Source organism: Schistocerca cancellata, chromosome 8 (genome assembly GCF_023864275.1).
Source record: "Schistocerca cancellata isolate TAMUIC-IGC-003103 chromosome 8, iqSchCanc2.1, whole genome shotgun sequence".
Lineage (NCBI taxonomy): Eukaryota > Metazoa > Arthropoda > Insecta > Orthoptera > Acrididae > Schistocerca > Schistocerca cancellata.
In genome coordinates, this window is record NC_064633.1 from 23,707,625 (window position 1) to 23,728,237 (window position 20,613).

The following is a 20,613-nucleotide window of genomic DNA, read 5'->3' on the forward strand; positions in this document are numbered from 1 at the left end:
AGCGGCCTACTGGCAGACGTTTCACCGGCTCCGCCGCGCCTGCTCGTCCCCATACATCGGAAGTGTCACAAGAGTTGCTCCAGCGGTTTCAGTGGGAAATGTTACAAAATACGCCATACAGTCCAGACTTAGCCCCAAGTGATTATCACTTATTGCTCAAATTATAAGTGATTTTTGAGTGGACAACGCTACGGAAGCGGTCATGAATTTAAAGACGTCATTAATCAGTGGCTCAACGACTTGGCGGCTGTGGTGTCACCGCCAGACATCACACTTGCTAGGTGGTACCTTTTAAATCGGCCGTGGTCCGCTAGTATACGACGGACCCGCGTGTCGCCACTGTCAGTAATTGCAGACCGAGCGCCACCACACGGCAGGTCAAGAGAGACGTACTAGCACTCGCCCCAGTTGTACGGACGACTTTGCTAGAGACTACACTGACGAAGCCTTTCTCTCATTTGCCGAGAGATAGTTAGAACAGCCTTCAGCTTAGTCCATGGCTACGACCTAGCAAGGCGCCATTAACCATTTCTAGAGAGAGTCTCACTTGTATCATCAAGAACGCTGTATACAAATGATGGATTAAAAGTTAAGTATAACCGCGGCTACGTACTTTTCTTTATAGCAGTCATTACGTATCCTGTTTCAGACCTAACGCCAGCCTGCGTGAGTTGACGCGTGCATTTCGGCCTCCTCTCTCAATTAGTGTGCGTTGTGTTGGCTAATCTGCCGACACAACAGCGGCAACTGATAACATGGAAGGCATATAAAAGCTGGTAAAATGGTGCGGCACGTGCCTAAATTCGAACTGTGACTGCGCAGAAAAGTAGCTTAGGTTCAAATGGCTCTGAGCGCTATGGGACTTTACATCTGTGGTCATCAGTCCCCTAGAACTTCGAACTACTTAAACCTAACTTAAGGACAGCACACACATCCATGCCCGAGGCAGGATTTGTACCACAGATCCTGTCTAGCTTGCATATCAGGTGCAGTAGCTTTGACGGAAATTTCTCACTAGGATATCAATAGTTCTGATGGAATGTCGGTTTACTCCAAGCGCGTGTGTCGACTTAGGCCTTTCAGGGCTCTGTTAGATTCTTCTAGCAATGTCACCTTTCCCACCTCATCTTGATCTACTTCCTCTTTCTCTCCACGATTTTGTCCCCAATTTTTTTCCACCCATTTAATTTTTGTATTACTGACCCACATCCATCAGTGTCACTGAGATTCGATGCTGTGCAGTTCTACAGTTACGAAACATTTCTTAATCTCTAACTGTGGGTTGCATAAGCTGAATAAATTCTGTAGTGGGTGAACTATCAGTCAGATCGTGCTACATTTTTGTCCTAATTTTTTTCGGCTGGTTTGATGCCATCTGCTAACTCTTCTTATATTGTACTTATCTTTTCAACTCTACACTTCTAATAACTTACGTCGCTTGTTCGAATTTTAGGTTGCCTCTGCAATGAATAGTTCTTACCCATGTCCATCAACTTTTCTGGAATGATGTACGAGATCGCTCTAATCCACGTCTTTATTCTATATCAGATGGGCTCTTATGTTGAGGGAAAGGTTCGTTGTAACCATATACTTCTCAAGCCAGTCTTGCTGCCGTTATTTTGCCGGCCGCGGTGGTCTAGCGGTTCTAGGCGCGCAGTCCGGAACCGCGCGACTGCTACGGTCGCAGGTTCGAATCCTGCCTCGGGCATGAATGTGTGTGATGTCCTTCGGTTAGTTAGGTTTAAGTAGTTCTAAGTTCTAGGGGACTGATGACCACAGATGTTAAGTCCCATAGTGCTCAGAGCCATTTGAACCGTTTTTTGCCGTTATTTTATCTATACTTGTTCCCATGTAGCAGTAGTGCCATTTCTTAAACTGTGTTTTACACTCAGGAAGCTTAATAAACCTCTATTCACCTTTCTATTGTTCTTTTGAGTGGGGACTCAATGAGGAATTGCGTGCACCACGAACACCGCAACAGTATTAATAACAAAAGGAGGATCAGGGTTGGTCGTTGAAGCAGAAATTTTATTTCTGCTGCCAATCGATTTGAATCACTGCGCGATTACCATATATGCTGGTATTAAAGTCCTGTACACTGATAAATACAAGCAGTAAATCTGCACCATCTGCACATATCAATGAAGAGTACCTGTTAGACCGAAGGAACAAATGCAACTGGCCAGAACTCCCCACTGTTGAGCCTGGGATCCTTCAGGCTCAACCAGTTTTAGCCAGCTATAACCGACTTGCGTTTCTACCTTCGGTCTGACAAGTAATCTTCAGTGATACGTGAAGATACTGCAGATTTACTGCTTGTTTTTATGAGTCCACAGTACTTTAATACCAGCACTGATGATGGCCACACAGTGATTGAAATCAGTTTGCAGCAGAAATAAAGGTTTCTACTTCAGAGACCAATGCTGACCCTTCTTTTGTTATTTCTACTATTCATTACTTCATCTCTGGTTTCTTTACTCTTAACCTGCAATAAATGTTAAGTACGTTCTCCATTACATTCTACTTATATTTTACGTTTCATTTACTTCCTAACCGAAAATCCATGTTGTCAGCTGATGTTATCAATGATGTCCGTTACCCTTTATACTTTTATTCAGAGTCTGAAATCTGCTTCAGGATGCTTCGGAATACAAACTAAAGAACTGTTACAATAAGCCATTGCGTTGCTTTACTGAAGACGTACGTGTTTTACTTTCCACTTTCATTACCACGAGATACTCTAGGCTCACGAATGACGTCAAGATACTCTTCATCGCAGACGTAGTGATTAAAAAAAAGCTATTTACTTCTCCAGCCACTTTTCACCACTATCTTCGGCTAAGTAGTAGTAACAAAACTCCCTAGATCAGCCTGCAGGTTACATTACAACGTTTTCCGCACACCGTTTTTTCGAACATCGAAACCATGTAACACATGTTAGGTGCCAATCGTTAAGTGTTTAATCACAGGGATACAGTTTGCAAGCCTCTGACACAAACAAGCATTTTTTTTGTTGAGTTGTTAAGTTAGCACACATTTATTTTTAAAATTAGCTAGTGTATGGGTTCTGAATCATTTTTTTTTTTCTGACGGAGCCTTCAAGCAACATTAACTATGTAGGAGCAAGACAGAATAAATACCGCTTGTAATGTTTGTTGCAGATTTACTGCATTACTTATTAATGCTGTTGTCGGCCCTAAAGCAGTAAGCGTGCCAAGGAAGGTGTGTCTAGCTTTTACCGGCGCGAGAGGACAAGCGCTAAACCTTACAGCGGCATTCTGCGAGACGTGTACGATTGCAGGTTCCCGCTGGTAACTGGTTCCACGAGGAAGGTCGGCGTGTCGTGCCGTTCCTTCACAGTTTGTACCGCGTGACTACTACTTAGGAACTTGGATGGTTATGCTAATACCAGACAGGACAAGGGAAACTGAAGTAGAAGAATTCCTTGTATCAATGGCTTAGTACAAACTCCAAACCCCGGAGGAATCCAAGTTCTGATCCTTAGAGTGCGGTCAATATTCGGAGGTGGGGATACAGGTATGCAGAAACTACACTACTGGCCATTAAAATTGCTACACCATGAAGATGACGTGCTACAGACGCGAAATTTAACCGACAGGAAGAAGATACTGTGATATGCAAAAGATTAGCTTTTCAGAGCATTCACACAAGGTTGGCGCCGGTGGCGACACCTGCAACGTGCTGACATGAGGAAAGTTTCCAAACGATTTCCCATACACAAACAGCAGTTGACCGGCGTTGCCTGGTGAAACGTTGTTGTGATGCCTCGTGTAAGGAGGAGAAATGCGTATCATCACGTTTCCGACTTTGATAAAGGTAGGATTGTAGCCTATGGCGATTTTGGTTTATCGTATCGCGACACTGCTTCTCGCGTTGGTCGAGATCCAATGACTGTTAGCAGAATATGGAATTGGTGGCTTCAGGAGGGTAATACGGAACGCCGTGCTGGATCCCGACGGCCTCGTGTCACTAGCAGTCGAGATGACAGACATCTTATCCCCATGGCTGTAACGGATCGTGCAGCCACGTCTCGATCCCTGAGTCAACAGATGGAGACGTTTGCAAGACAGCAACCATCTGCACGAACAGTTCGATGACGTTTGCAGCAGCATGGACTATCAGCTCGGAGACCACGGCTGCGGATACCCTTGACACTGCATGACAGACAGGAGCGCCTACGATGGTGTACTCGACGACGAACCTGGGTTCACGAATGGCAAAATATCATTTTTTTCGGATGAATCCAGGTTCTGCGTACAGCATCATGATGGTCGCATCCCTGTTTGGCAACATCGCGGTGAACGCACATTGGAAGCGTGTATACGTCATCGCCATACTGGCGTATCACCCGGCATGATGGTATGGAATGCCATTGGTTACACGTCTCCGTCACGTCTTGTTCGCACTGACGGCACTTTGAACAGTGGACGTTACATTTCGATTGTTTTACGAACCGTCGCTCTATCCTTCATTTGATCCCTGCGAAACCCCACATTTCAGCAGGATAATGCACGACAGCATGTTGCAGGTACTGTACGGGCCTTTCTGGATACAGAAAATGTTCGACTGTTGCCCTGGCCAGCACATTCTCCAGATCTCTTATCAATTGAAAACGTCTAGTCAATGGTGGCCGAGCAACTGGCTCGTCACAATACGCCAGTCTCTACTCTTGATGAACTGTGGTATAGTGTTGAAGCTGCATGGGCAGCTGTACCTGTACACGCCATCCAAACACTGTTTGATTCAATGCTCAGGCGCATGAAGCCCGTTATTAAGGCCAGAGGTGGTTGTTCTAGGTACTGATTTCTCAGGATCTATGCACTCAAATTGCGTGAAAATGTAATCACATGTCATTTCTAGTATAATATATTTGTCCAATGAATACCCGTTTATCGTCTGCATTTCTTCTTCGTGTAGTAATTTTAATGGCCAGTAGTATATATCACTGACCATCGCTCGTACTGACAGGAAATGAAAGAAATCCAGCGATGTAACACATGAGGATATCGTGTGCGCAAATCTGTCACGTGTCCACTGTCCATCTAATGCGGAAGACAAGGCTTGCAAACTTCCAGTGAACGACGGGAGGGGCTCAGAGCGCATACATGATTATATCAGACAAAGGAAAGAAGATTAGGGTTCAGCAGCCCGTCGACGATGGGGTGATTGGAGGCGGAACACCGCGGTGGTCTAGCGGTTCTAGGCGCTCAGTCCGGAACCGCGCGACTGCTACGGTCGCAGGTTCGAATCCTACCTCGGGCATGGATGTGTGTGATGTCCTTAGGTTAGATAGGTTTAAGTAGTTCTAAGTTCTAGGGGACTAATGACCACAGATGTTAAGTCCCATAGAGCTCAGAGCCATTTGAACCATTTTTGAGGCGGAACACGCGCTCGGTTACGGGAGGAAGGAAAAGTAAACAAGGCTTGTGCTTTCCAAAGGAACCATCACGACCTTCGCCTAAAGCGATATAGAGAAACACGTCAAGTGATGAAAAGAACTGAGGACATTGCAACTGGGCATCGCTCATATAGTGAGAAGTGAAAGCAGTTAGGAACAAGGTTTCGGCACTTTTCCGAGTTAAGAAGGAGGACCTTAGGAGCTGGAAGAATGTACTATGGTAAGTGAAATGTCTTTCCACAGGCAGCAACTGCCAGCCGCTACAACTATTTGGCCAGCATTCTGTCCCAATCTGTACTGCACATAGCAAAGTGTGAAACTTCTTTGTGTAAGTGAAACAGAACATACTGTCTCATTACTTGTTTTTGTTATTGCAACACCGACCACGGAATTTTCCCCGACAATGACAACTCAGACTTAAGCTATTCATTTATTACCCACAATACATAAGCCCAACGCAATCTCACTGCTATAGAATGTCAACATGGCTTCAAATAATTAACACAAAAGAATGGTCCTGAATTGGAAGAAATCCTAACAATAACCCATGCTCTTCATAAGTCACTTACCTCACAGCAAATCTTCATAACACGAACTACTACAATTACAGCAAGCAGAAGCTACAGTCAGCTAAATGAAAAGATTCTAACTACTATAGGGTCTAACTACTAGGAGGCATATGGTTAGCAAAAGGAAGATTTTGTTGAAGAGCAAACAATGTATTTAGCAGATTTTCCTTATTCATGTGACATCCAGCTCCAAAAATTATATAGTCGTCAATAATTCCACTGCCCAAATATTACCAACTACATCCATCCTCATTTTTCAATGCATGTGCTACCAACAGTGAGTCTCCACGAAGGAAACATGCCCAAGCCGTCCGCTCGCTAACTGCTAGTCCGTCCAGCCACAGAGTCTCTTACCGAAGCAGCGCAGCGCCGTCAGCTATCAATTACAGTCTATAGCGCTGCCAACATACAAACATATAAACAGGCTACTTGCAAGTACTGTCTGATGTGAAATTCAGCCAAGTGTGTCACCCATTGCACAGTGGAAAGCTTTAAATCTATAGGACTGCTAAGATCATACTGCACTGTGAAATAACTTTGAGGAAAAGGACCTTAATAAGAGACGTTTTATAGAGCAACTCACAGTTTATTCGGTTACTTTTATGATTTATTTTATGAAAGTTACTTCCTTCACATCAGTGTTTTAATTTGGTCCGACCTAGGCAACCGCTCTCCGTAACTCCCAACTTTCTTCGGGTAATTTTTATCCATTTACGAGTAGTAAATTAATGAATACACTAATCAGTCATAAATTATTTAATAATGTCCGTTTGGTACTGTAGTTGGCATTTTATGGCCTTCGAAACAATTATTATTGCGAAGCATTTTGAAGCACACAAGCAAGCTAGAAGGAACTGAAATTTGGCTCTCCACCTACATGCTGTAAAACCATTGTGTTTGAGATCCGTGCCACGTCGGATTGAAGGAAGACATCGAAGCAATGCAGAGGCGGATGCCAGATCTGTTACCGGTAGGTTCGAACAACACGTGTTACGGAGATGTTCGGGAACTCAAATAGGAATCCCTGGAGGGAAGGCGATGTTCTTTTCGGGAAATACTGTTGAGAAAATTTAGAAAACTGGCATTTGGAGCTAATTACCGAAAGATTCTACTGCTGCCAATATACATTGCGTGTAAGGATCACGAATATAAGATACGAGAAATTAGGGCTCATACGGAGATATATAGACAGCCATTTTTTTCTTTCGCTCTACTTGTGAGTGGAACAGGAAAGGAAATTGCTAGTACAGGGCTATTACAAATGATTGAAGCGATTTCATAAATTCACTGTAGCTCCATTGATTGACATATGGTCACGACACACTACAGATACGTAGAAAAACTCAAAGTTTTGTTCGGCTGAAGCCGCACTTCATGTTTCTGCCGTCAGAGCGTTCGAGAGCGCAATGAGACAAAATGGCGACAGGAGCCGAGAAAGCGTATGTCGTGTTTGAAATGCGCTCACATCAGTCCGTCATAACAGTGCAACGACACTTCAGGACGAAGTTCAACAAAGATCTACTAACTGCTAACTCCATTCGCCGATGGTATGCGCAGTTTAAAGCTTCTGGATGCCTCTGTAAGGGGAAATCAACGGGTCGGCCTGCAGTGAGCGAAGAAACGGTTGAACGCGTGCGGGCAAGTTTCACGCGTAGCCCGCGGAAAATTGGCTCATGCCACAACTGGAGACCGACAGCGCCGACTTCATCTTTCAACAGGATGGTGCTCCACCGCACTTCCATCATGATGTCCGGCATTTCTTAAACAGGAGATTGGAAAACCGATGGATCGGTGGTGGTGGATATCATCATCAGCAATTCATGTCATGGCCTCCACGCTCTCCCGACTTAACCCCATGCGATTTCTTTCTGTGGGGTTATGTGAAAGATTCAGTGTTTAAACCTCCTCTACCAAGAAACGTGCCAGAACTGCGAGCTCGCATCAACGATGCTTTCGAACTCATTGATGGGGACATGCTGCGCCGAGTGTGGGAGGAACTTTATTATCGGCTTGATGTCTGCCGAATCACTAAAGGGGCACATATCGAACATTTGTGAATGCCTAAAAAAACTTTTTGAGTTTTTGTATGTGTGTGCAAAGCATTGTGAAAATATCTCAAATAATAAAGTTATTGTAGAGCTGTGAAATCGCTTCAATCATTTGTAATAACCCTGTAGTGGTACAGGTACCCTCCCCCATGAACCGTGCGGTGGTTTGCGGAGTATCTATGTAGATGAAATAGCTTCAAACGTGCGATTGCTTTACAAATGAGTTAATGTGTAAAATATTTGGATTTAAGCATGCAAGTGAGAGAAAGCTTAGGAAAGGTCTGTAATTACTCTAAGAGTAACTCGCTAAGTGCTCTCATTATGAAATACTGGATGAATATAAAGTGGATAACGTGATTTGCATGTCATTTAAAGTAAAAGCTAGTTTTTCACGCATCTAAAAGTTCGTGACGTGATATCTCCTAAACTATGTTCCCTACAATGATATAACTTTATAGGCAAAATTAGTGGTAGATGATACCGTTTGCAAAATGTACTGTGAACGGAGTAGGTAGTGGAGAAGTAATGAGTTAGAACGTCATGCGTGATGCTGGCGTACGACTGCACTAACAGCGACAATGTAGTACGAGATAAATATGTTTTGCTTTCATCGTTACGAGGCGGGTGTCAGCTTGTATAGTTTGTTGCAAGTAGCTAAGTACTCTCATTCTTAAATACTGGATGGATGTCCGCAGCTCGCGGTCTTGCGGTGGCGTTCTCGCTTCCCGCACACGGGGTCCCGGGCTCTATTCCCGGCGGGGTCAAGGATTTTCTCTGCCTCGAGATGACTGGGTGTTGTGTGTCATTCATCATCATTGACTCGCAAGTCGTCGAAGTAGCGTCTACTAAAAAGAACTTTTAATACGGCGGCCGAACTGCCCCGCATGGGGCCTCCCGGCCAACAGTGCCATACGATAATTTCATTTCACTGGAGGGATGAATTCCTTGTATTTGCGCGCCGCCACTTACGCCGCCTCAAGATAAATCCACCGTTTCTAATCGTAATAATTGTCATAATGCGTTAAACTTTTAACGTAAGATTATACCTCATAATGAGTATATTATGGTCACATTTTAAATTCGGTCAGTAAATATGCGAAATATTTGAATTCCTCTCTTCGTCCTCCCAATTCACTGACCTTGAGTCTAGTTACTGTTATTGGCAACGAAACTTTAATCGGAAACTGAAGTCGCTTAAAATAAATGGGTAAATCGGTAGGGGTCATAGGTATAAGGGGTATAAAAGAGACCTCTGCAGCTGCTGGGTTTGTGAGGTTAATAGTGTCAGTGATAGTATTTCACACGAGTTACGTAGTAGCTTTGTAATCACAAGGTAATCAGCTATAAATACAACTTCTCGGTTTTCTTTTAGAAACAACTGCAAGGAGGCAACACATAGTTCTCTATACAATTTTTATTAGAAATTGTATATAAAGGGAAAGAATATATATGGGAGAGACAATTTGTCTCATGGTTTAAATGCCCTACTGTCGTAGTTAAAACTGACTACGAGAAGGAAAACAAAACTGTATAACACAGCATATATGTCTGTCCAAATGATTATTGGAATATCGCGTAAAAGTTTGACGTAAATCGGTCAATAACTTTTCGAGACTTTTTGCTAACAACGTTTCCCATATAGTGTGCAGTTTTGTTTTCCTTCTCGCAGTCAGTTAACTATGATAGCAGGGCATTTAAACCATGAGACCAATTGTCACTCCCATATACAATTTTTCCCTTATACAGGGTAATTCACGAAATTATGTATGTTATTTTGCAAGTAAAACTAAACAAAAGTTCATACAATCATAGGTCCGCAAATGTTAAATTACGCAACTATGGGAACTAAAATTTGCCTGAAATTTAGCATCTAAGCTAATATGAAGTCATCACAGAACTGTACGAGGTTAAAGTAAAGCACTGTTTTCGTTCATTTAGTTGCTATTGATCTGGTGAATCTAATAAAACATGTCGCAGACGTGTATCTGCAGCAGTTTTCCAGAACATCCAGAGAAGCAAAGAAGCAACTTCGTAAAATTTTTAATTTATTAACTACTTGTCCCGATTTGTTTTTTATATTCCAGGCAGTTGCACAAAGTTTTCAACGGAAGTTGTAGAGAATTTAATTTTGTAAAAATTATGGTAATAACGTTAACTGAAACTGTACGAATGTGTCAGATAATCTGTGCTTTCACTTAAATACACTGTTGTTATATTCTTTCACGGAACAATACAGAAAACTAACTCGTTTGAAGGTTAGGAAACGACTGAAACAACTCACTGTTACCAAAAATGACAAACGTTTCTATATTCTAAATTGAAAGTAAACAAATTTAATTGTACAATAATCTTTGCTTCTCTGGATCTTCTGGAAAACTACTGCAGATACACGTCTGGGACACGTTTTATTAGATTCACCAGACCAACAACAACAACAAAATAAATTGAAATCGTGCTTTACATTAACCTCGTACAGTTTTGCGATGGCTTCATGTTAGCGAAGTTGCTAAATTTCAAGCAAAATCTTATCAGCCGTAACTCCGTAACTAAATATTTGCGGGCCTATATTTATACGAAATTTTTTCTTTGTTTTAGTTGTAGAATAACGTATTAAAAATATTTTCATATCTTCGTGAACCATCCTGTATATGGAAGAGAAAAATTGTCTCATGGTTTAAATGCCCTACTGTCGTAGTTAAAAACGACAGCGAGAAGGAAAACAAAACTGTACAGCAAAGCATATATATCCGTCCAAATGATTATTACGAGGGTCACTCCAAATGAAATGCACACTATTTTTGTAAAAATACAGTTTTAATTCTGAATGTGTTAAAGTTTTACAGTGTGTAGATACAACCTTTCCACTTGTTTTCAAACTTAGTTCAACCTGTTCCCGTAAGTGGCGCCGTCACAGCATGCCGTCAAGATGGCTGCTACACTTTACGTTCGTCAGAAGCAACGTGCTGTCATAGAATTCCTGTGCTGTGAAAACGAGACAGTGGGAAACATCCACAAGAGGTTGAAAAAGGTGTATTGAGATGCTGCAGTCGATCGCAGTACAGTTAGTCGGTGGGCAAGCAGGTTACGTGATAAAGCGGGCACGGCAATATTGAGGATTGTCCTCGGAGCGGCAGGCCTCGTACTGCACACACTTCCGACAATGTGCAGAGGGTTAACGAATTGCTGACTGGTGACATACGCATCACAGTGAACGAATTATACCGCTACGTAGGGATAGGGGAAGGAAGTGTTTGCAGAATACTGCAAGTGTTGACGTTAAAAAAGGTTTTTACCAGGTGGGTTCCTAGGATGCTGACAGTGGCTCATAAAGAAACAAGAAAAACGGTATGCAACAAACTTTTGGGAGAGTACGAGAATGGTGGAGATGAATTTCTTGGAAGAACTGTGACAGGTGATGAAACATGGCTCCATCATTTTTCACCAGATACGAAGAGGCAGTCAATGGAGTGACATCATGCAAATTCACCCACGAAAAAATAAATTCAAAACCACATCTTCTGCTGGAAAAGTTATGGTTACAGTGTTTTTCGATTCCGAAGGACTCTTGCTTGTGGACATCATGCCAAGTGGAACCACCATAAATTCTCATGCATATGTGACGACACTTCAAAAACGTTCAAATGTGTGTGAAATCTTATGGGACTTAACTGCTAAGGTCATCAGTCCCTAAGCTTACACACTACTTAACCTAAATTATCCTAAGGACAAACACACACACCCATGCCCGAGGGAGGACTCGAACCTCCGCCGGGATCAGCCGCACATGTGACGACACTGAAGAAACTTCAAGCTCGACTGAGTCGTGTTCGACCACATTGGCAAAAGCAGGATTTTTTGATGTAGCACGACAATGCACGTCCACATGTCAGTCAAAAAACCATGGAAGCGATCACAAAACTCGGATGGACAACACTGAAACACCCGCCTCACAGTCCTTACAGTCTCTTTGGGAAACTGAAAGAGTCTCTTCGTGGAACAAGGTTTGAAGCTGATGACTCCCTTGTGCACGCTGCCAAACAGTGGCTCCAACAGGTTGGTCCAGAATTTTACCGTGCGGGTATACAGGCGCTGGTTTCAAGATAGCATAAGGCAGTTGAGAGGGATGGAAATTACGTGGAGAAATGAAAATATTGTTCCTAAAGAATTTATCTACACACTGTAAAACTTTGAATCTAATTACCACAGCATCACCCGATTTTATTCAACTACATTCCGTTATCCTAGTTTTGCTTTTTTTGATGTTCATCTTATATCCTCCTTTCAAGACAATGTCCATTCCGTTCAACTGCTCTTCCAAGTCCTTTGCTGTCTCTGACAGAATTACAATGTCATCGGCGAACCTCAAAGTTTTTATGTCTTCTCCATGGACATTAATACCTACTCCGAACTTTTCTTTTGTTTCCTTTACTGCTTGCTCAGTACACAGATTGAATAACATCGCGGAATGGCTACAACCCTGTCTTACTCCCTTCCCGACCAGTGCTTCACTTTCATGCTCCTCTAATCTTATAACTACCATCTGGTTTCTGTACAAATTGTAAATAGCCTTTTGCTGCCTGTATTTTAACCCTGCCACCTACAGAATTTGAAAGAGATTATTCCAGTCAACATTGTCAAAAGATTTCTCTAAGTCTACAAATGCTAGAAACGTAGGTTTGTCTTTCCCTAATCTTTCTTCTATGATAAGGTCAATATTGCCTCACGTGTTCCAACATTTCTACGGAATGCACACTGATCTTCCCTGATGTCGGCTTCTACCAGTTTTTCCGTTCGTCTGCAAAGAATTCGTGTTAGTATTTTGCAACTGTGACTTATTAAACTGATTGTTCGGTAATTTTCACATCTGTCAGCACCTGCTTTCTTTGGGATTGGAATTATTATATTCTTCTTGAAGTCTGAGGGAATTTCGCCTGTCTCATACATCTTGCTCACCAGACGGTAGAATTCTGTCAGGACTGGCTCTCCCAAGGCCGTCAGTAGTTCTAATGGAATGTTGTCTACTCCCGGGGCCTTGCTTTTGGTAACTAGTTGTTTTATACTAGTACATGTTACTGATTTCGGCTCACAATGGCCATCGTCAGATGCTACAACTGTCGCAAAGGAGAAAAAGCATATATTAAGACCCAGTGCCAAGGAAAAATTTTTTGCTGGGTCTACTTGTGAATGGTGCACGTGCAGTGGGTTGGTGCCTTCTGCGGGCAGCGGCGGATGTAAATAAAACAGCGCGCCTCCCCCCACCGTGCTGTGGGCAGGCAGCTGAGTGTGCGCATGCGCAGCGCGGCAGGTCCTTGGGGGAGCTAACCGGTTGCCGGACACAGAGGCGGCAGGTGAGCGGCGCGCTGCGCCCGTATCTGTCTGTGTTGTGCTGAGCCGCGTTGCGCTGCGCTCTCTGACTGGCTGTCCTTGACCCCAGCCGGGCGCCACGCTCAGCCGCTGTTTACGTTCTCCACCGGCTGCGGCTGCCACACCGTAGTCTCTCTGACCCCACTCTTCATTTCCTTCTTTGCATCAACTACGTCATTACCGGGCGCTGCCAAACAAAATGGTTCGTATGGCTCTGAGCACTATGGGACTTAACATCTGAGGTCATCAGTCCCATAGATCTTAGAACTACTTAAACCTAACTAACCTAAGGACATCACACACATCCATGCTCGAGGCAGGACTCGAACCTGCGACCGTCGCGGTCGCCCGGTTCCAGACTGTAGCGCCTAGAGCCGCTCGGCCACTCTGGCCGGCGGGCGCTGCCAGCCTAGCAATTTTCGCCAATCTTGTTCCACAAATAATACAATTTAAACTCCTTCACGTGGTCCATTGTTATGCTTCCATGTCGCCACTTCTCACACAGCACCCTCGTCCCAAACGATGTCAATTTGACGTCTCCAAACAGCCTAGCAAACGCGAAAACGAGCTGCTCTCGATAACACAATGGTAAGCGCCAAAACAGCAGTTTGATTCAAGTTTGCAACCGATCCATAAATGTGAACAATTTCATTCTAACATCCACTTTGTTCTGGAAGGCTTTTAACATCTACGTTTATTCTCTTTCATACAGACATAAAAATAAGAACAAAAAGACAATAAAACATGAATAACAGGAAAATAAAAACATTAGTGTGGTAGAGATCCCATCATGTTACCCAAATCATATACGCTAACAATAAAACATAATGATATGAGAACATTTACGCAGAGTTACTACAAGACGCAGTGGCCGAGCGGTTCTAGGCGCTTCAGTCTGGAACCGCGCGACCGCTACGGTCGCAGGTTCGAATCCTGCCTACGGCATGGATGTGTGTGATGTCTTGCGTTAGGTAGGTTTAAGTAGTTCTAAGTTCTAGGGGACTGATGACCTTAGATGTTAAGACCCATAGTGCTTAGAGCCATTTGAACCATTACAAGACGCAACTGTGTAACTCGATGCTTTAAAGTACTTAATTACCCACAACTCTAATCACAGATCTTTCGCCGACCGCTGTGGTCGAGCGGTTCTAGGCGCTTCAGTCCGAAACCACGCGGCTGCTACGGTCGCAGGTTCGAATATTGCGTCGGGCATGGATGTGTGTGATGTCATTAGGTTAGTTAGGTTTAAGTAGTTCTAAGTCTAGGGGACTGATGACCTCAGATGTTAAGTCCCATAGTGCTTAGAGCCATTTGAACCATTTTGTACTGTGCTGGGAGTGACAGCCGTGAAAACATAGTAAATACCAATATCAGTGTGCCGTGGTGTTAGCGGAAGAATGCATTTTAAGCTCACTTTAGAAAGTTTCTCTTGAAAATTTCGGAAACCGCGGCCTCTACCGAAAACGTCCCCCAGTACAAAATTATACTGCAGCAAATTTCCTAAAGAAAGTCCTATCCATCGTTTTCTCTAGACATAATTTTTTGCGATGTAGTACTGGGACCAAAATCTACTGGCAGTGGCTGATTCCAACAATTTATTTTAGAAGTGAGTAAAAAAAGTTGGTTCTTTCTTTGGAGTACAACAACACTTGCTGAATTTACCATAGTACATTAATTTACATTTTACTGTCCCAGATTCACTGAACTAAGTTTAACAAGCAACTCTGCTGAAACCTAACCTGATACGGTAACCAAGAACACTTTTCTAATGAGCATGTGAGATTTTCTTTTTTTTTTTAAGTTAATTCATTTACAATTTACCATTAAGTTATTTATGCTGATTGGCCTCTTTTAAATTAAACCTTTTAATTAAAACTCAACCATCGACAAGAAATTTAAAATCCCAGTATTTAAAACATAATACACGAAGAATTAAACCGCATCAGTATCCAGTCCGTAGTAGCTGCTTGTTACTGACACTGCTACGAATTTTTCTTTGGAAGCTGAACAGTTAAGAATATATTACTTTCGGTTATCTACAGCGACAAGAAATTGGGTATATGGACATGTTCCCTACACACACAAACACGATAATTTTATTACTTAAGTGCAGTGTGTTCTCTGAAACACAAGTACTTTTAGGAACAATTCAAATGGTTGGTTTACACACAGTCACAGCACACGTCTCACAATCGATACCTTCAGCAAATATCACAGGCCACTAACTCCTCGCCATTGCGTGAGCGAAGTAAGAAAGGTAATTAAACTATCACATTATATTAAAAAAATCATAATTCAAATATGATATTTGTAATCTCTCCTGCTCTGATCTTCCATCTATTGTCCACATTTAACAATGCCCAGTCGAAGCACTTAATAAGCATAGTCTTTTATGAAGATTTGAGAGGAGCGAAGATTACAATAAACTTTCAAGTTTACTTAGCTTGTCATGTTGAGATGGCTCCAGTTCTACTTGTCTAGGAGCCTGATTCTTGAAGCTGAAAATCTAACATCACGTCCTCACGGTTGGTTTGAACTAAATAAATTGGAAGATTGTTGTTGCAGAATTTTTTACGTAAATAAATGTTCTCACATTTTAGTATATCATACTGATTATTCACAATAACGAAGCCGAATTTACATTGTTCGTACCTATTATACAAAAATACGTCGCATCACATCAAAGGCAAGCTTAGGACTCTCACACACTGCGGAAATCACAATATTCCAAAGAAACTGCGGAAATCACAACATTCCAAAGAGTTTACAATTTTTCTTAACAAATGAAATCCTACTAGTTTTAGATACGTATTAATTTCGATTATTCTTTCATAAATGAATCCAACAATAAGCATAGTAAACAGTACAGGATTGCGTAATTAGTAATAGAAATTTTAAGGATGCACATAATTCGTAATTTTAAATGTTTCTAAAAAATAATATTAACTGTACAATCAGAACTTGTACTTGTCAAAACTAAAATATTTTATAAAGTAGTTCCTTTTCGTAAATTTTAGCTTGAAATATAGCATACTGTGTAAAAAATTGTACGAAAGTTTTCAGAAAAGCAACTGAGATAATACTGAACTGTCGAAAATTCGAAAAATAATACTGGTATCGACAACTACTGTTGAGGAAAAGTAGTGCTGGAGGAGGATGTCCCGATACACAGTGTAACATCCATGTAGAAAGAAATCACAACTACTGCCCTACATCCACCCATTAGCCGCCAATGTTCAACGTACATAATGTACCACGAAAAAATACGGAGTCACGTGGAGTCCACTTATAAGACGCATTAGTATGAAGCGAGCCACACCAGTCACACGGCGCTGAATACAGCGTTTACGTGTCCCTCCATCCAGAAGACCCGGTACTCCGTATCACAGTCGCTTCTGAAACATAGGCGACTCACGTAAACAACTGCACAGCCATCGCAGGCGAGCGCGTCTTCTGCACCGTCCAACTGCCCACCAGCAACTCCTTTCAGCGCGAGGAATCATCATTCTTTTCTATCCAGACACTACCGAACATAGATGACTCAACTCTTACACTGCTTTTAAAATAATTGAAAAGCGACGATAGCTTCAATATCGTTTACTAGATGACCGGTTTCAGCACTCTGAAGGTGCCATCAACGGATCTGTGAAGGTATAACATAACAGGTTTGAGGGAGGGCTTACATGAGTTAACTGTATACATTACAATTATTACAGAACCACATACCTGAAACATGGATTAACATTTATAAAACCATGTGGACATCATGGCACATGAGGCAGACCATCTGATAAAAATCATTGTCACAACCAATAAAAATAGTAAAAAACTGCTCTCATGGTCGTTCTTTCCATAAAATATAAAACTGAAGTCACCAGATGAAACTAACACTGCTCGCCTAACGCCGGTCGGCATCATCACTGCCGCCGGCCGCAGTGGCCGAGCGGTTCTAGGCGCTCAGTCGGGAACCGCGCGACTGCTACGGTCGCAGGTTCGAATCCTGCCTCGGGCATGGATGTGTGTGTACTTTATAGTGATTGTAGTATGTACAGGTAATGTATGCGCAAATGTGGGCTTTGCATGGGTATGTGACAAGCAGTTTTAGTAAATTTGTGTTTTAGTAGTAATGAGTGGTTATACCGTGGGACTGTGCGCGCGCTGCTTGGACATCGCTATCTGGTGGCCGGTTGTGAACCGCTAGAATAACAGCAGGTAAGCCTGCGCGGAATAGGGCAGTGATGATGCCGACCGGTGTTAGGCGAGCAGAGGTAGTTTCATCTGGTGACTTCAGTTTTATATTTTATGGAAAGAACGACCGTGAAGCAGTTTTTTATTATTTTTTATTGGTTGTGACAATGATTTTATTAGAAGGTCTGCCTCATGTGCCATGATGTCCATATGGTTTTATAAATGTTAATCCACGTTTCAGGTATGTGGTTCTGTAAAAATTCTACTGTATATAGTTAACTCATGTAAACCCTCTCAAACCTGTTATAACTTGACAGATCCGATGATGGCACCTTCAGAGTGCTGAAACCGGTCATCTAGTAAACGATATTGAAGCGATCGTTGCTTTTCAAGTATTTTAAAAACAGAGTGATAGCCCACGAGACACCATGTGGTCACTGCAAAATCTTACACTACTACTCAGCCGCGGCAGTAGAGAGAGACATTCGCGCCATGCGACTTCCCCCCCCCCCACCCCCCTCACACACACACTGCAATCACGTGACCCATTCCGCACCCCTGATTCAGTGATACTGCCGCACGACAGTTCCAAACTTTGACACTCTATCTTATGTGGTTTCTGTAGACCAATCTGAGGTACTTTCCCCGACTTAATAAGACCACAGGTGTCCTGTATAAAATTGTAGGTCGCTGTAAACAATCATCTAGACCAGGGCATCACAACATACGTGCTCGCGGAGCAAGCTGTGAGCAGCAAGGCGCGAGCACGGAGCAGCGCGAGCACGCTACCCCCACTACCGGACCAGAGCGGAGAGTGGGGAGAGTCACGTGGAGGCTCACAACAGCTGCCGCCAGTCAATGTAAATCCGCGGCCGCCTGCAGGGATATCACTCACGACTTATTAGTGTGACAAATGAAACAGATAAAGGAGAATGCAAACATGCCACATAATTTTATTAGGTTAGTGTATGCCTCTACATTCGCATTAATTTGTGAACTGTTACACAATAAAAGGTGTCACTGAAGTGTGCGATTCTCGGTTATCTTGTACTTTTTGCCTTTTACGATTGCGTCTATGTTCGGAGTAATTGTTCTTGTGCATTTTAGGCGCAGCGTGCAGTTTAAATTTCGATCAGACAATGCGTTTCTCAGGCGCGTCTTGTTAATTTCATTGCAGAGAACAGTTGTTCACAAACATACGTGGATATTATTATATTATTGATTATTATTATTATTATATTATTATATTATTGATATTATTGTAGCCGCCAGTTTGTGCAAACGAGGAAATCTATGCTGAGGGAAGTGTCTGTAGAATTCCAAAATGTTTTTCTTGTTCTGAAAGTTGTCTCTGTATTCTCTGTCACACTGCAGGTCAATAATTTCTTGTTGCAGCTCAGGACGAATCTCTCAAATATTCGCTGAATATGGAGAGAACAGATCAAAATCACTGTCTAGTGCTCTCAGATCTTGAAAGCGCTGATCAACTAAATTATGTGAATAACGTTCACAGTCTTTGTGAACATCATGCATGGATGATAATTTAGGGAAATGAGCTAGGTTTCCTGTTTCCAGCTGACTCACCCAAAGTGTCAATTTCATTTTAAAAGCTCGTATTCGATGTATGAAATGAGTAATTAGCAGATCTTTACCTTGTAGTAAAATGTTCAAAGGTTTCAGATGGCTAGTTAAATCTGCTACGAACGCGAGATCACATTCAAACGTGCGCGCGTATTTCCCCTCCCTTCCTACTCCGCGACCTTGCACCTGCTCGCGAGCACGTGCCTGAGCAGACGCGAGTACTCGCGCTCAAAACCGGCCAGTTGTTAAGCCCTGATCTAGACGTAGGTACACCTCGAATTCACTTCAGCGGTACATCCCGGTGCGGCCACACATCCGAGTTCCAGATACAACAGCCTGGGATCGTGTGTTGCAGGACACTTAAGTAGAGGTTGCGGGCCAGTCTCCTCCGCAGCAGCACTTGTTCAGTATCAGGTGGCACGGCCGGGCCGGGGAACTGCACCGCTGCGTGTCTCAGGCCTCCAGCAAGGGATGGCCGGGTGTGTCATGTTTCAGCGGGCCGTGGGACCGAAGCCACAGCCGATCGCTCACTACCTGTTGCTCCCCTCTGGCTGTCGAACAAACACTGGCCGCTGGTGTGGGTGGCAGCGCTGTCCCGGGGACGCAACGAGCCTAGAACCGACCGTATGCTGCCCTTGGACACCGCGGTCAACAGCCCAGCACGCCTCTACTGCACTACATAGACAACGAGATCTCCGTGCACAGGTTGTTCCAAGCCCTTAGGGTCCACATCATGCATATGGCAGAGGATTCTACCTGGAATTGACGAGATTCCCTCAGTATTACTGAGGTTCTTGGGAGAACATACCATAACAAAAATACACTACTGGCCATTAAAATTGCTACACCACGAAGATGACGTACTACAGTCGCAAAATTTAAACGACAGGAACAAGATGCTGTGATACGGAAACGATTAGCTTTTCAGAGCATTCACGCAAGATTGGCGCCGGTGGCGACACCTACAACGTGCTGACACGTTTCTCATACACAAACAGCAGTTGACCGGCGTTGCCTGGTGAAACGTTGTTGTGCTGCCTCGTGTAAGGGGGAGAGATGCGTACAATCACGTTTCCGTCTTTGACAAAGGTCGGATTGTAGCCTATCGCGATTGCGGTTTATCGTATCGCGACATTGCTGCTCGCGTTGGTCGAGATCCAATGACTGTTAGAAGAATATGGAATTGGGTTCAGGAGGGTAATACGGAACGCCGTGCTGGATCCCAACGGCCTCGTATCACTAGCAGTCGACATGACAGGCATCTTATCCGCATGGCTGTAACGGATCGTGCAGCCACGTATCGATCCCTGAGTCAACAGATGGGGACGTTTGCAAGACAACAACCATCTGAACGAACAGTTCGACGACGTTTGCAGCATCATTGACTATCAGCTCTGAGACCATGGCTGCGGTTACCCTTGAGGCTGCATCACAGACAGGAGCG

At 43.3% G+C, this 20,613-nt stretch overlaps 1 protein-coding gene across 2 annotated transcripts in view; it reads right to left on the minus strand.

Annotated features, from left to right (window-relative positions):
- Positions 1-20,613, minus strand: part of LOC126094689 (uncharacterized) — a 507,242-nt gene that overhangs the window by 290,666 nt on the left and 195,963 nt on the right. The window lies entirely within an intron of this gene.